This window comes from Canis lupus, chromosome 34 (assembly GCF_011100685.1).
Source record: "Canis lupus familiaris isolate Mischka breed German Shepherd chromosome 34, alternate assembly UU_Cfam_GSD_1.0, whole genome shotgun sequence".
Classification (NCBI taxonomy): domain Eukaryota; kingdom Metazoa; phylum Chordata; class Mammalia; order Carnivora; family Canidae; genus Canis; species Canis lupus.
This window is the reverse complement of record NC_049255.1, coordinates 35,596,490-35,611,525: the sequence shown is the minus strand read 5'-3', so window position 1 is coordinate 35,611,525 and position 15,036 is coordinate 35,596,490. Positions and strand designations below refer to the sequence as shown.

Genomic DNA, 15,036 nt, shown 5'->3' with positions numbered 1-15,036 from the left:
AGGCTAGAAAAGCAAAAGGAGTCCTCATTCACTCACAGTTCACCTAGTTTAGCAAGGCCAGGATGTCTTGGGGTCAACTGGAGTTGGGGTCAAAGTTTTACAGGAAAAAGCAATGTGTATTCTCCTCTATCTGGATCTCTTAGGGAGGCTGTAATGGTGAGTGGTTGGCCACCTCTGTTTTCATCAGAGAAAAATCCAAACCGTAAGACTGTCCATGGGAATGGAATAACCATTTCTAACCAAAGAAATGTAAATCCTCAATCACAATATGGCTAAAGAACTGTTTTGTTTTTATGCCTCCGATTTTTCTTTTTTTCAGTCCTGACAGTCCTTCCAGTTCAGATCAGGGCAAACTTTGGATCTGATGCTGAAATCTCAGCAAAGGTGGTGCATTTGGTATCTTGAAAGCAAGAGATGACCCACCACTCTGTTTAGTCATTTGAGGAAGGACTATGAGATCTAAGTCTCAAGATCAGTATCTGGCGTATAGTTAATGCTATAGGAGTGTTATCACAGAACTAATAAGACACTAGTCACAATACCAGAGTGATAAATTATTTTACGATGAGGAAACAAAGTTGTCAAGCAACCTGGATACTCCTGTTGACCTGACCTGACCCCAAGGAAACCCAAACTAATATGGTTCTTAGTGAACAAGGAATTCTAGCAAGTCAGGGGAGTTGTTATGATTTAAGTGTCTAGTAGCATTAGGCTCTGGGTTATTTCAGATCGGAATATTCCTACTATATTTAGTATGTTTATCAGGCAATAATTATGGGCCTAGAGGGTCATCTGGTATGCACTAATCTATTGTAGCAATTTTAACAATAATAATAGTAATAATACAATAATAATAATAATAATAATAATGCTATAATAAAAACTTGGTAAGCACTTATTATGCCCTTTATAAAGATAAATATTCTCTAATTCATTCTTCATGACAATCCTGTAAAGTAAACACAATTACTGATAAGGAAACCAAAATTTAGAGACATACACATGATCCCACCATGATTTTGCCCATAGTTTCCTTGACAGGAACACATGTTTTTGTCAGTCACCTGATTGCTCTAATTATCCCTCAAGACTTAGTTCTAGTGTTCCCTATTCTAGAAACCAGGCTCCAAATTCTTTCTTGGAGCATTAACTATATGCCAGACACTGATCTCTTTCTTGGAGCTGCTTCTGGGGTAGGCATCCCTCCTCTATTTCCCCAGTTCTCTGCATTACCTCTGCAAAGCACTTGCTACATCATATCAAAATGTTCTCCTCTGTCTCTAAGGCAGGCTGCATCTTGTTATGACTAAATCTTCTTTCCTTCCAGAGATGCTCAATACCTGGCAGAAATTATTATTCAGTAGAATGAGTACTGTGACTGGTATTGAGAAGATACTCAAATACTTGAGGAATCACAAATTAGATGATGGTAAAGCTTTTAAGTATCAAATGAGTGACTGGACTAAGGACTCTTTAAGGTCTCTTCCAGTCCTGAGATACTATAGTTTTGAGACTCAGATTTGAACCTACCTGGCTTGATGATGTCAACCTTCACTGAGAAAAGCAAAGTGACTTCAAGAGGAAGATAAGGAAGTCAGTTCTGAATTCAAACAATCCTCCTCTCAAATGGCCCATTCAGAGTTGGTAAACTGGTAGCCTGGGTGGCTTAGTCAGTTAAGCATCTGCTTTCAGCTCCGGTCATGGTCATGGGGTCCTGGATCAGGCTCCCTGCTTAGTGGGGAGTCTGCTGCTCCCTCACCCTCTGCCTGCCCCTCCCCCTGCCTGTACTAGCTCTTGCTCTCTCTCCCTCTCTCTCAAAATAATAAACAAAATCTTTACCAAAAAAAGTTGGTAAACTCATCTAAAAGTAGAAGACTGAAACATTTACTTAAAGGAAACCGCCCCCCCCCCCACAATTTATCATAATGCTATCCTATATGACACCACTTTAAATTTTCAAATGTAAATCCCTACATAGTTCTTTTATAGAAATAATCCAATGTAAATAATATCCTCAAGAATAAACTGCTTCATTTTATAATACAGATTATATCTTGAAGGACATGAAAATACTACACAGGAAGAGATAAGAGACAGGCCACAGAGTCAGTTCCTCTCTGTTACCAAAAGGCTACTGCAGCAATAGCCCTGGGCTCCTGCTAGGCTCCATTCAGAACGCTCATGCACTGTTGACAACAACTGATTATTCCTGTGACCTTCATCAAGGGGCCTCATGCAGTAGTCATTCTTTTCTGCCATCTAAGGGCTTCATGAATTGTAAATCAGTTCAAAACTGATAAGCACTCATCAATTCCCACTTAAACTCTGTTCCAAAGCATAGTTGTTCATTAGTCCAAAATCTGTCATAAACCTTTCACCTTAGGAAACCCATGGTGAGAATTTCTCTCAGTAGTAAGCATATTTATTTCACTCGAACCTTGGAAACAAGCTTCATAAAATGTAAAATGGTTCCTTTTGTCTTGTTTTTAATGTCTCCTTATTGCAGGAAAAATATTTTGAAGGGTCTCTGGTAGAAGGCTAGTTTTGATTGCCAATGCCATAATCTAAATCTCATCACAAATACTGATTGATTCCAAAATTGCAAAAGAGAGTAGTCTCCAATTATCTATTATAGAGCAGAATTAAATCTGAGTGTTGTGAGAATATTAATTCATTTGTGGAATTGAATACAAGATAATACATTCATGTTCTGACAGAAATCTATAATTTTGAGTCAAGTTTGCCAATAACAGTGTTACTGTAGTACAAATTCAAAGTTTAAAATGTCTGTGTTCACGTGCTTTCCAAATGCATTTCAGAGTCCATTTGTAGTACAGATAAGCTCTGATATCTGCTATTTTGGATTTTATCCAAGGAACTTTCTGCAACCAAAAAGGGGTGTGGTTATTTTAATTACCCTTCCCAAAGCAGTCCATTTCTTTTAGCTCTAAATGTTGAAAACTAGCTCATTAAATTGAACCCAAATCTGCCTCCCTGAAATTTCTTCCATTTAAGTAAAAGCTTTAAGGGCCAAATTTCAGCCTATTATAAAGATGACTTTCTTTTCCTTCAGTGGGGGGGGGGGGGAGGGGTAGGGAGGGGCAGAGGAAGAGGGAGAGAGAGAGAATCTTAAGTAAGTGCCATGCCCAGCATGGAGCCCATGCAGGACTTGATCTTACAACTCTGAGATAATGACCTGAGCTGAAATTAAGAGTTGGACGCTTAACTGACTTAGGCACCCAGATGCCCTAAGAATGACTTTCTAACAATTCAAATGCTTCAGTGGACAGGGAACATGAATTGAGTACACATGAATTGCATGTACACTGTGTGCTAGATAAACACCTTTTTAAGTGCTTTGCCTATCTTAAATTTTCTATCACAACAACACCTTTAAGTGAGTACTATTATTTATTCCATTCTACAGATGAAACAGGCACAGGGATTTTAAGCAATATGCCCCCAAATCACACATGCATATAATAAATGAGTAGAGCCAGGACTCAAATCCATTGACCATACTACAAAGCCCTGTGTTATGGGAGCACCACTTGACACAGAGAATTCCAGCAGCAGAGGAGGTTTGAACTAAATGACATCTGAAATCCTTTCCAACCATGAGAATAGGTCACAGAGAATTCTCACGCAATGTGAACATCTTCACTTAACCAATCCATCCCCAAAGTCTAGAATAATTACCTCTCTAATGTCCTCTGTTGGATGCTTGTACTTCCTCTCTGATGGCACCTAGCCAATTACTTTATAATGACTTATTGTGTTTCTCCCACACAAGACTAAACTTCCTCAGAATAAGGACTATTTCTATCTTCTTAATCATTATATCCTGAATATCTAGCACAGTGCCTGGCACAAAGTAGACAGTCAATAAGTTTTTGTTGAATAAGTGAATAAAAGATATAATGAATCAAGGGTAACATCCCATTGTTCTACAACTTAAATTTTGTCAAGTCTTACTACAGAACTAGACTCTAGAATGAAGACTAGAAAAAAACAGATACACACACACTAGAAGTGTCTTTAAAAAGCATAAGCCCAAATCCCTTTATGCTTATTCTACGTTACTTACTAAAATATATATGTATATATTTAACAATAAGAGATTAGCTAAATAAATCACTATCTGTTCACCCGGTAGAATGTTGGACTTCTATTAAAAACAATGTTGAAAAATAATAGTTAATGACATGGAAACACATTCTCGTTGCATTAAATTTTTTAAAAAATTAATCAGTAAATCCACTTTTTGTTCATGTGAGAAAAGAAAAAATTAAACAGCATATATACATAAACATTACTGAAAGGATGTGTTATAACCCTAAACAGCAATAATGTTTTTCTCTTACAGAATTAGAGATAAATTTTTATTTTTTATGGGAGAAGTTTTTTTCTATTTAATTTCTAAATTTTTCTGTTTTCTAAATTTCCACAGTTACACTTAGAAGAGAAATAAAGGATTGGGCTTTGTTTTTTTATTTTTTATTATTTTTATTTTTTTTGCTGAATACAAATGAATTAGCTGTATAAAAGAATTAGAAAGGAATAGGTGCAACTTCCACCCATGTACTCATTTATCTTCTTTTCCTAGTACTTTAATTGAAATACTATATGTAGGCTTGTATAAGGCAAAGGCATGGCTCTTGGGAAATATTTTTTTCAAAGTGGAAATAAAGGCACAGAAGACCGTCCTCACCCAAACTTGACTAACATATTCAGAGGCTACTGTGCTGGGGTCAATTTCCTCATTTTGTATTTCTCCAAGCATTGTAATAGTTATACTAACCCCATGTAGTAATTTAAACAAACAAGCAAGAAAGCAATAACAAATCCTTCATAATAACAAATACCAATAAAAAGAAAAATGAGTGCTAGTTGCAGAAATAAAAGAAAAAAAAAGAAACAGGTATAAGGCAATGATGGTTCTTGGCCTGGAACTACATATTTTATGGGAGGAATTATATATAAAAATTCCAGGCAAAAAAAAAGATTTTCTAGATGTTTTCTTTAGTTCTTCTTATTTTTTCCCTCCAATGATACTGGATTTGGCAACTTCTGAAAAATGTTATGCCAAGATTCCAACTTCTTAATTTATTCCTATGCTGTAACAAGAAAGAAAGGGTGGAAAGAGACAAGGGAGTAGGGTAAGAGAAAAGGGAAAAGGCGGTGAGCAAGGCTGGCTGCTGGCCCTTGCAAGAGAATTCAATTGTCAACTGACACAAGTAATGGTAAGGAAATATATTTTTTAATAAAAAGGAGACAGGAGAGCATGTGTGAAGGAGGGCGTGCCTTGCAAGTCACTGAAAACTGGCCTTCTCTCCACCTATTTGTGGAAAGAGTTGAAGTTTGATGACAAAGATTGGGAGAATAGAAAGTGGTGGGGGTGATACTCCAAATGACAGCATGAGGTAATCAGAAGATAAACATCTCCATCTCCCTATACTTTGGAGTCATATAAGCAATAACCTGGGAACCAGCTCCACCCACCCTGCGGACACATCTCTGCATAAAAAGGAAAGATATAAAGCCCCTTTCTGACAAAGATTGGACTTAAAATCACTCACATGATGCTCTGTTTGCTGGTACCTTGACTTGAGTAGATTTGGGGCATCTGCCTGCTAACTACAGATACTGAAGTTCTCCAGAGTCCCCGGAGGGCAGAGCACTCTTGGTGAAATACATACTGAGCATTTAGGGAGATTTTATGTAAATGGTGTATTACTTCTAGTCTCTTGTTGAACTACAAAATCATTCTTGCCTGCTTTCCTTCTCACTGAGCAACTCTTTCTTTTTTGAAATTGGCATCATCATGCCCCAGGCTAATTTACCTGTTCAGATGGGACAGCTCTCCACAACAAAGATATACCTGGTCCAAAATGCCCGGAGTGTTAATGTTAAGAAACCCAAGCTTATATGTATAATCAGTTTCATTTTATATTTTCTGAGTACCGTTTTGCTCACTTGCAAAATGGAAAGAAACTCTTCAAAGTATTTTCCGATCCTTAAAAATTTAAATGTTTTATTCAAGACCACCTACCTCATATGCAGTAATACTAAACATTACTAAATATTGGACCTAGATCTCTAAGTGTAGTCATCTTTCTGCTACATTAAAATCGTGGAGCTTGCTTGATTTCTATGGTTCTACTTCTACTCCTGACTCCTTCTGTCCCTAAGCATGGTAATCATACTCCTTAACCTTCATTTTTTTTCTGCCTGGGTTCCTTACCCCTTCTAACTACTAATATTGCCTCCCTTTGTGTTATCATTTGACCATCACTGTCCCTTAGTTCTATGTGAAGCCCAAGGAATTGTGTTAGAGTTTGAAATACCTTGATGTATTACTGAATTTTATGTATATAATAGAATAAATTTTAGGGTATAATTCTGTACTCTTTATTTTAAGATTTTATTTATTTATCCATGAGAGACACAGAGAGAGAGGCAGAGACACAGGCAGAGGGAGAAGCAGGCTCCATGCGGGGAGCCAGACGTGGGACTTGATCCCGGGACTCCAGGACCACTCCCCAGGCTGAAGGCAGCGCTAAGCCGCTGAGCCACTGGGGCTGCCCAACTCTGTACTCTTTACAAATGAACTTTTCTTATTGTTTTCTTTATAGCTGCTCATCGTTAAAACTTTTTAAAAAATAGCAACAAAGAAATTTGAAACATTTAATCTCCAAACCTAGAAATATCTCTTGCCATTACTTTGTCTTTTTTCTTTTTTTAAATAATAAATTTATTTTTTATTGGTGTTCAATTTACCAACATACAGAATAACACCCAGTGACTTTGTCTTTTTTCAATGCATATTTTTTCTTTCATCAAAAAGTGTTGAGATGTCAACACCATTCTGTAATTTTTTCCCATTTAATCATACATTGGGAACCTCTCCCCATGTTACTAAATATTATTCTCTAGCATCATCTTTACTGGCTCCATAGTAATCCACTGTACAAGTGTATTAACTTGTTTAACCAATCCTGTATTGTTGGGTAATTAGGCTGCTCACAATTTTAATCTTTTATAAATCTGTCCTTCCAAATATTTTTAAAGCAAATCTTTGAGCATTCTTATCACATTCTTACCAAAAAGTGGGATTTATGAATCAAATGACATGCAAAAGTTTGAGTTTTGACATATAGTGTCAAACTGAATGGGAATTTTACTTCAAATTAATGAATTTTCTGGTTAGTGAGGGTTGATAAACCACAGACATTCTTTATCCAGACTGATTTCTCACTATAGTGGCCTCTCATTGCATATCCATGAAATGAAAGCCAGAGTAAGGCCAGCAATTGGTACTGACTAGTCAATACTGTCACTCCTCCTGTAAACTAACTTTGAGTAATCTTGAGATTCAATTCCACTGAACTTTAGTAAATACCACATAGTACTATCCAAGTTTTTTCTAAGTAAATATCCAATTGTCAACAGACTGTTCACCTGTTTATTTAGCTTTATTTGAAAAGCACCAGCACCACCTGGTGACAATAATTCAGATTGTCCCTTCCCAAAAGTCCTCATTCCTTCTTTACTTTCAGTTGTTTTTTGAAAAAAATTCACACATACATAAAAATTGAAAGAATACTAAAATAAACATCCTTATACTATCATCTGTATTTACCAGTAGTTAATATTTTTGCTACACTGGCTTTAACTTTTTCTATATGTGTTCATATACCAAACCATTTGAAAATATAGACTTGAAATACTTAACCTCCAAAATTTTCTGCATGAATCTCCTAAGAAAAGGACATCCTTTACATTAGCACAGTATCATCGTCTTACCTGAGAAATTAACAATAATTTTACATCATCATATATGTTATATATGTTCAGATTTTCCCTATTGTCATAAAACATTTGTAGGTTTTTAACCCAAGATCTAATCAAGGCTTATGCTTTGCAATTGGTTGTTGTTTCTAAGGTCTCTTTTAATCTAGAATAGGACAATTTTCACAACTTTTTTTTTATTTCCCATGACATTGCCATTTTTAAAGCATTCAGGTCAGTTAACTTATAGAATATCTCACATTCTGAATTTGTCTGATTATTATCCCCATGATCAGGTTCATAGTAAACATTTTGGCAAGAATATTTCATAGGTGACTCTGTAGTTTTTATTGCACCTCTTTAGGAAAATTTAACATCAATGCTTCCTATTACTGGTGTTGCTAAGTTAGACCACTTGGTTAAAGTAGTGATTGCAAAATTTACCCCACATAATTAATGTTATGAGCAGAGTACGACTTTGAGACCATGTGAATATCTTCACCCCAGCAAATTTCTACACAAAGGTTTTGACAGACATTGACAGTCCTTACTTAAATCAGTTACTACACCGGAAATTGCAAAATGATGATTTTCTATCTCTATCATTATTTTGACAGTAATTATTAAAGAGAAACAAACATAAATTAGCCTACCAAGTATTCTGAAAATCCTTAGTGAGTGATTTAAGACAAAAAGAATGGAAAAAAATTTTAAACCTTACTTAGATCATACAATATTAATAATCATATAGGTATTGTAATTCTGAAACTTTTTATGTAATTATAGAATAAAGCAACTAAGCAGATATATCCATAAAATTAGGAGCCAAGATTTCACTGTAAGAGCAAAGAAATACACATATAAAATAAAATCAGCTGAGGGAAAATACTATAATGTTACATCTGAGTTAGAATTATCAATACTAACTCATGATTTAAGAAAAAAAAACTTACTTCTTAATTAAACAAAGATACTGCAGTAGCAATAGCATAGCTAGCATCCAGATCTTGGTTTCTTGTGTGCTTATTAGTCATTTGTGTATCTTCCTTTGTGAAATGTCGGCTAATTCTTCTGATCTTTTTATTGGATTGATGGAGTGAAAGGACTTCTTTCTGTATTCTGGATACTAGTTCATTATCAGATATATGTTTTCAGAGTATTTTCTCTCATTCTATGGCTATATTATTTATTTTCTTAAAAGTGTTTTGGTTTGATTTGGTGGTTTTGTTTTGTTTTGTTTTTTGAGAGGGGGCGAGGGGAAGGGCAGAGGGCAAGGGAGAAAGAGAATCCCAAGTAGGCTCCACACCCAGCATGGAGCCCAATGCAGAGGTGGATCTCACAGCCTTAATAAGATCATTACCTGCCTGTGCCAAAATCAAGAGCCGGACACTTACCCAATTGAGTCACCCAAAGCATCTCTTAACAGTGTTCTTTGATGAGAAGTTTTTAATTATGATGTTCAATTTACCCATTTTTTTTCTTTTATGGTTATTGCTTTTCTGTGTTCTGCTGCAAAACTTTTGCCTACTCACAAATCACAAATATTCTTCTAAAATCTTTATAGTTTTAGTTTTAAGAATTTTTTCATTTTAAATAAAAGTTATTTGAGTTTCTAAAAACATCTTTATATTTTTACTTTTTATGTTAATCTATGATCTTTCTAAAATAAATGCTTACGATATAAAGTAAGCACAAAGGTTAATTTTCCTATATGGATATCCAGTTATTCCAAAACCATTTGTTAAAAAAATTTTCCTTTACCTATCAGATAACTGTGGCATCTTTGTGAAAATCAAATAGCTGTATAAGTGTGAATCTAATTCTTTCTATTCTATCTTCTGATTTATATGTCAATTCTTATGCGAGTGTCATACAGTTTTGATTACTGTAGCTTTATAGCAGTCTCAAAGTTAAGCAATTAAGTTTTTCAACTTTGTTCTTTATCAAGATGCTTTAGATATTATATATCTTTTGCATTTCCAAGTAAATTTTAGAAAAAGTTTGTCAGTTTCTACCAAAAGCACGGTGGAACTGTGGCTAGATTGTGTTGAATCTCTGGTTTGGGAAGAATTGGCATTTTAATGATATCAAGTCTTCTAATCCATAAACATGGTATATAAAATAATCCTTTTTCTCAGCAATGTTTCATAGTTTTCAATGAAAACATCTTGCATTTCTTTTATTAAATTTATTCCTAAGTGTTTTATTTTTTGATGCTGTTGTGAGTGAAATTAACTTTCTATTTTATTTTCCAGTAGGATAGGGTAATATATAAAAATAAGTCAATCAGAAAAGACAATTATGAGATTTCATTCATATGTGGAATTGAAGAAACAAAACACTTTGAAGAGCATAGGAGGAGGGAGGGCAGAATAAAACAAGACAAAATCAGAGAGGGAGACAAACTGTAAGAGAGTCTTAACCATAGGAAGCAAATCGAGGGTTGCTAGAGGGGAGAGGGGTGGGGGGGAATGGAGTAACTGAATGATGGACATTAAGAATACATAAATATAATAAGCACTGGGCATTATATTAGACTGATAAGGGACAACTGGATGTCTTGGTGGTTGAGCATCTGCCTTTGGCTCAGGTCGTGATCCTGGGGTCCTGGGATCAAGTCACACATCAGGCTCCCCACAGGGAGCCTGCTTCACTCTCTGCCTACCTGTGTGTCTCTCATGAATAAATAAATAAAATTTATAAAAAAGACTGATGAATCATTGAACTCTACCTCTATAACTAATAATATACTATATGTTAATTGAATTTAAGTGAATAGTAAATAAATACATAAAATTAAAAAACAAAAATTACAATTGATTTTTGTATATTAAGTTTGTTTTGTTTTAAGATTTTATTTATTTGCGAGAGAGAGAAAGAGAGCATGAGCAGGGATAGAAGCAGAGGGAGAAGCAGACTCCTGGCTGATCAGGGAGATTGACGTGGGGCTCTATCCCAGGACTCTGGAATCCTAAGCCAAAGGCAGCTGCTTAGCTAACTGAGCCACGCAGGTGCCCTTATTTTTGTATATTAACTTTGTATCCTGAAATTTTGCTAATAGTTCTTTTGTAGATGCCTTAAGATTTTCTATGTAAACAACCATGTCACCTGCCCAAAAAACAAGATGACAACAACAAAAAAAACAGGATTTCTCTTCTGAGTTTTATGTTTTTTATTGCTTTTTCTTGTCTTATTGAAATGGCTAAGACCTTAGAGACAATATAAATAATGAGAATGGGTATTCTTACCTAGTTCTTAACCTTTGGGAAAGTATTCAATATATTACTATTAAGTAGTACCATTAGTTTTTCATATATGCCATTTTCATAAATTTCATTTATCAGAGTGAGGAAATTCTCTCTTCTATTTCTAGCTTCTGAGAGTTTTTAATATCAAATGAATGAAATTTATCAAATGCTTTTTCTGTATCTATTGAAATGATAATAAAACTTTCTCCTTTTTCTGTTATTATGGTGATTTTCACTGATTTTCAGTGATTATAATATATCTCTATTTACTGGAGGAAGAGTTATATTTTCTTTGAGCCTACTTCATCAATATTAATATAGCACTCCAGATTTTAGTTTACTTATTGCATCATGTATCTTTTTCTATTTTTACTTTCAAAAATATTATGTGTGTATCCATATGTGTGTATATGATATTCATCTATAAATATGTATGGCATGCAATATATATATTTATCTCTTTTCTTGGAGATAGCATATAGTTGGGTCTTGCTTTTTTATCCAATTTGAAAATCTCTGCATTAGTTGGAGTGTTTCTAGGTGTATTAGTATAATTATTGAATGTAATTACTGATATGGCTTGTCTACCATTTCATTATTTTGCTTTCTGCTTGTGATCCCTGTTTTTTCTTCTTCTATTCTTCTTTTTGCCTGTTTTTGAAGGAATTACTTTAAATTTTTCATTTTAATTTATCTGCTCCCTTTTACTTATGCCACTTTCCATTAAACTTTTAATGGTCACTATAGAAATTTCAATATATACTCTCAACTTTTCTTAGTTTACTTAGCATTAGGACAGACATTATATAAAATATAGTAACTATAGAATCTGTGGATTGCCTTTTTTCTTAACAAAATTTTAAAATTTTCACAAAGTTCAGAATGCCTGTTTTTTTCTTGGGGTCATATCTAAGAAATCATTGCCAGATCTAATGTCAGGATTTTTGTACTGTTTTCTTCTAAAATTTTTATACTTTTAAAGTTTAGTTCTTATATTTGTGTCCTTGATCCATTTTGAGTTAATTTTTGTACATGGTCTTAGATATTCAATTCACTCTTCTGCATGTGAATACCCAGTTTTCTCATCATTAATTGTTAGTTCTAATAATGCTTTTGTGGACTATCCAGAATTTTCTACATATAAGATCCCATCATCTGTAAACTAAATAATTTTACTTATCCTGTCTGATATGAATGTCTTTTATTTATTTTTCTTTCCTAATTTCTCTGGCTAGAATTCCTAGTACTTGAATAGAAGTGGTTAAAGTGGACATCCAATGCCTTGTTCCTAATATTAGAGGAAGAGTTTTCAGTTTTAACTTCAATAACATACAAACACTGCTCCTTGACAACTCCATCCTCACCTCTTTCAGCTGTCACAAAATGATATTTTTATATACTGTGTGCCCCCAAACATAATCTAATAATTCTTTTGAATGTATTAATCTCTTAAATTACATAGAAAAATATATGGAGTTACAAATGAAAAGTGTAATAATTCTAGCTTTTAAACTATTATTTTTTAAATATATTAATCTTTTGAATCATGTAGAAAACAAAAAGTGGAGTTACAAACCATTGTTACAATAATACTAGTTTTTATAATTTCCCAGGTGTTTACCTTTACTGAGATCTTTATTTCTTCATATGATTTAAGTTAGTATCTAGTGCCCTTTAATTTCAACTTGCATTATTTCCTTTAGCATTTATTGCAGGGCAAGCCTAACAGAAAACAAACAAACAAACAAACAAACAAAAACCACTATTATCTGCTAATGTCCTAATTTCTTCCTCATTTTTAAAATTTTTTCTTTTTTTCTTTTTTTTCTTTTCTTTCTCTCTTCCTCATTTAATCAAGTTTTACTTGATAGAAAATTCTTGGTTGACAGGGTTTTTTTTTTTAGCTTTTTTTTTTTTATAAATTTTTATTTATTTATGATAGTCACACAGAGAGAGAGAGAGAGGCAGAGACACAGGCAGAGGGAGAAGCAGGCTCCATGCCGGGAGCCCGACATGGGATTCGATCCCAGGTCTCCAGGATCACGCCCTGGGCCAAAGGCAGGCACCAAAGCGCTGCGCCACCCAGGGATCCCTCTTCTAGCACATTGAATATATCATCTCACTGCCTTTGGCATGGCCTTCAAGTATGCGATGATAAATCTACTGATACTTTCATCAAGGAGCCCTTGAATGTAACATATATCTCTGTTTTCAACACTTCTCTCAAGCTACTTTCAAGATTTTCTGGCTCTGCTGTTTGGAAGTCTGATTATAATGTGTCTCATTGTGGGTTTCTTTGAGTTCAACTTACTTGGAGTTAGTTGTGCTTCTTAGATGTTTATATTTATGTCTTTCCTCAAATTTGGGAAGTAAGTTTTCAACCGTTATTTCTTCAAAGATTCTCTCTGTTCGTTTCTCTCCCTTTCTCTCTTCTCTTTCTGGGACTCGTAGACATGTATGTTGGTCCACTGGATGGTGCCACAGGTCCCTTAGGTTCTGTTCACTTTTCAATCTTTTTAATTTCTGTTCTTCACACCTGATAATTTCCATCATCCTATCTTCAGGTTCACTGGTTCTTTCATCTGCCTGCTCAAATATGCCCTCAATCCCTCTTGTGACTTTTTCATTTGTTATTGTATTTAGTGCTCTAAAAACTTATTGCGCTCTAAAATTTCTTTTTGGTTTCTTTTTAGATTTTCTATCTCTTTATTGATTTTTTTTATATTTTTATTTTCATACATCATTTTCTTGCCTTTCCCCACACCTTCCTTCAGTTTTTTAAGGATCTTTAAGACAATTGCTTTAAAGATTTCACCTAATAGAGCTGCAGTCAGGGACAATTTCTGATGCTATTTTTTTCCTTGAAGGAGCTATATTTTCCTATTTTCTTTTTTTTTTAATATTTTATTTATTTATTCATGAGAGACAGAGAGAGAGAGAGAGAGAGGTAGAGATGCAGGCAGAGGGAGAAGCAGGTTCCATGCCATGCAGGGTGCCCAACGCAGGACTCGATCCCGGGTCTCCAGAATCACACCCTGGACTGAAGGCGGTGCTAAACCACTGAGCCACCCGGGCTGCCCTACTTTCCTATTTCTTTATATGTCTTGTTATTTTTCTTGTTGTTGACAGCTAGGCATTAGAGTCTAAAAAACGCAGTAACTCTGGAGATTAAATTTTCCCACTTCCCCTAGAGTTTGCTGTTTTTGTTTTTTATTGTAGGCAATGTCTACGCTAAAGATCATAGATCTTATCTGAGCCTGAGCCTGAGCCTGTCCCTAAGCTTTCATGGTGACTTTCTAATTTCTCCCACATATGCAACTCCTTTTGAATGTTCATTTTTAATGTCTGACTCCCAAAAGAGGAACAAGAGAAAAAAAAGACAAAGGGTGCCAGCCTTTTAAATCCCCTGGATGCCACTTCAACTGAAGAAAGGTTTGCAATAATGAAGAAGGTAAAATAACAATGGCTGCCCAACTCTTTACCCACACTTCTGAAATCAGAAGCCCCAACCTGTATCAGAGAACAGATATGTTAATACTGGAGGTGACAGGATCCTTTTTGTCCACTGTGACTTCCACAAGCTACATGCAAGCTGAACCTGGAACATGGGCACAGCTTCCTGCCATGGGTCTGGGAAAGGGAGGATGGGTTGCTACTACTGTGCTAAGATGAAATTGACAGATATTAAATGAAATTTACCGTCTGAGCCTTCCTCTATCTGTTACATCAGAGTCTGCCAATGCAATAGTTGTCTAGGTATAGAAAGAGATTCCTGGTGCTTTCTACCATTGCAACTTCCCAGAATCCTATGTAGAGTAACAATAAGTAAACAAATAAATGAATATAAATGTAGGCAATAGATCTGAGCAGACATTTCACATGCAAATAAGTATAGGAAGAGATGCTTAACACCTTTAGTTATTAGGGAAATGTAAACTAAATTTACATTTAGATACTACTAAACACATAATAGAATGGCTAAAATCAAAATATCTTA

General features: G+C 34.8%; 1 protein-coding gene across 15 annotated transcripts in view; it reads right to left on the bottom strand.

Moving 5' to 3' along the window:
- The window catches only part of LOC119867530, a 115,753-nt gene that overhangs the window by 85,840 nt on the left and 14,877 nt on the right, over positions 1–15,036 (bottom strand). For 3 of the 15 annotated variants that reach the window (XR_005384018.1, XR_005384009.1, XR_005384005.1), the window contains exon 2: positions 14,739–14,845. The exons of the other annotated variants lie outside the window; for them this stretch is intronic. The gene's annotated coding sequence lies outside the window, so the exon portion shown is untranslated. The remainder of the gene's footprint in view (positions 1–14,738; positions 14,846–15,036) is intronic. 15 annotated transcript variants of the gene reach the window in all.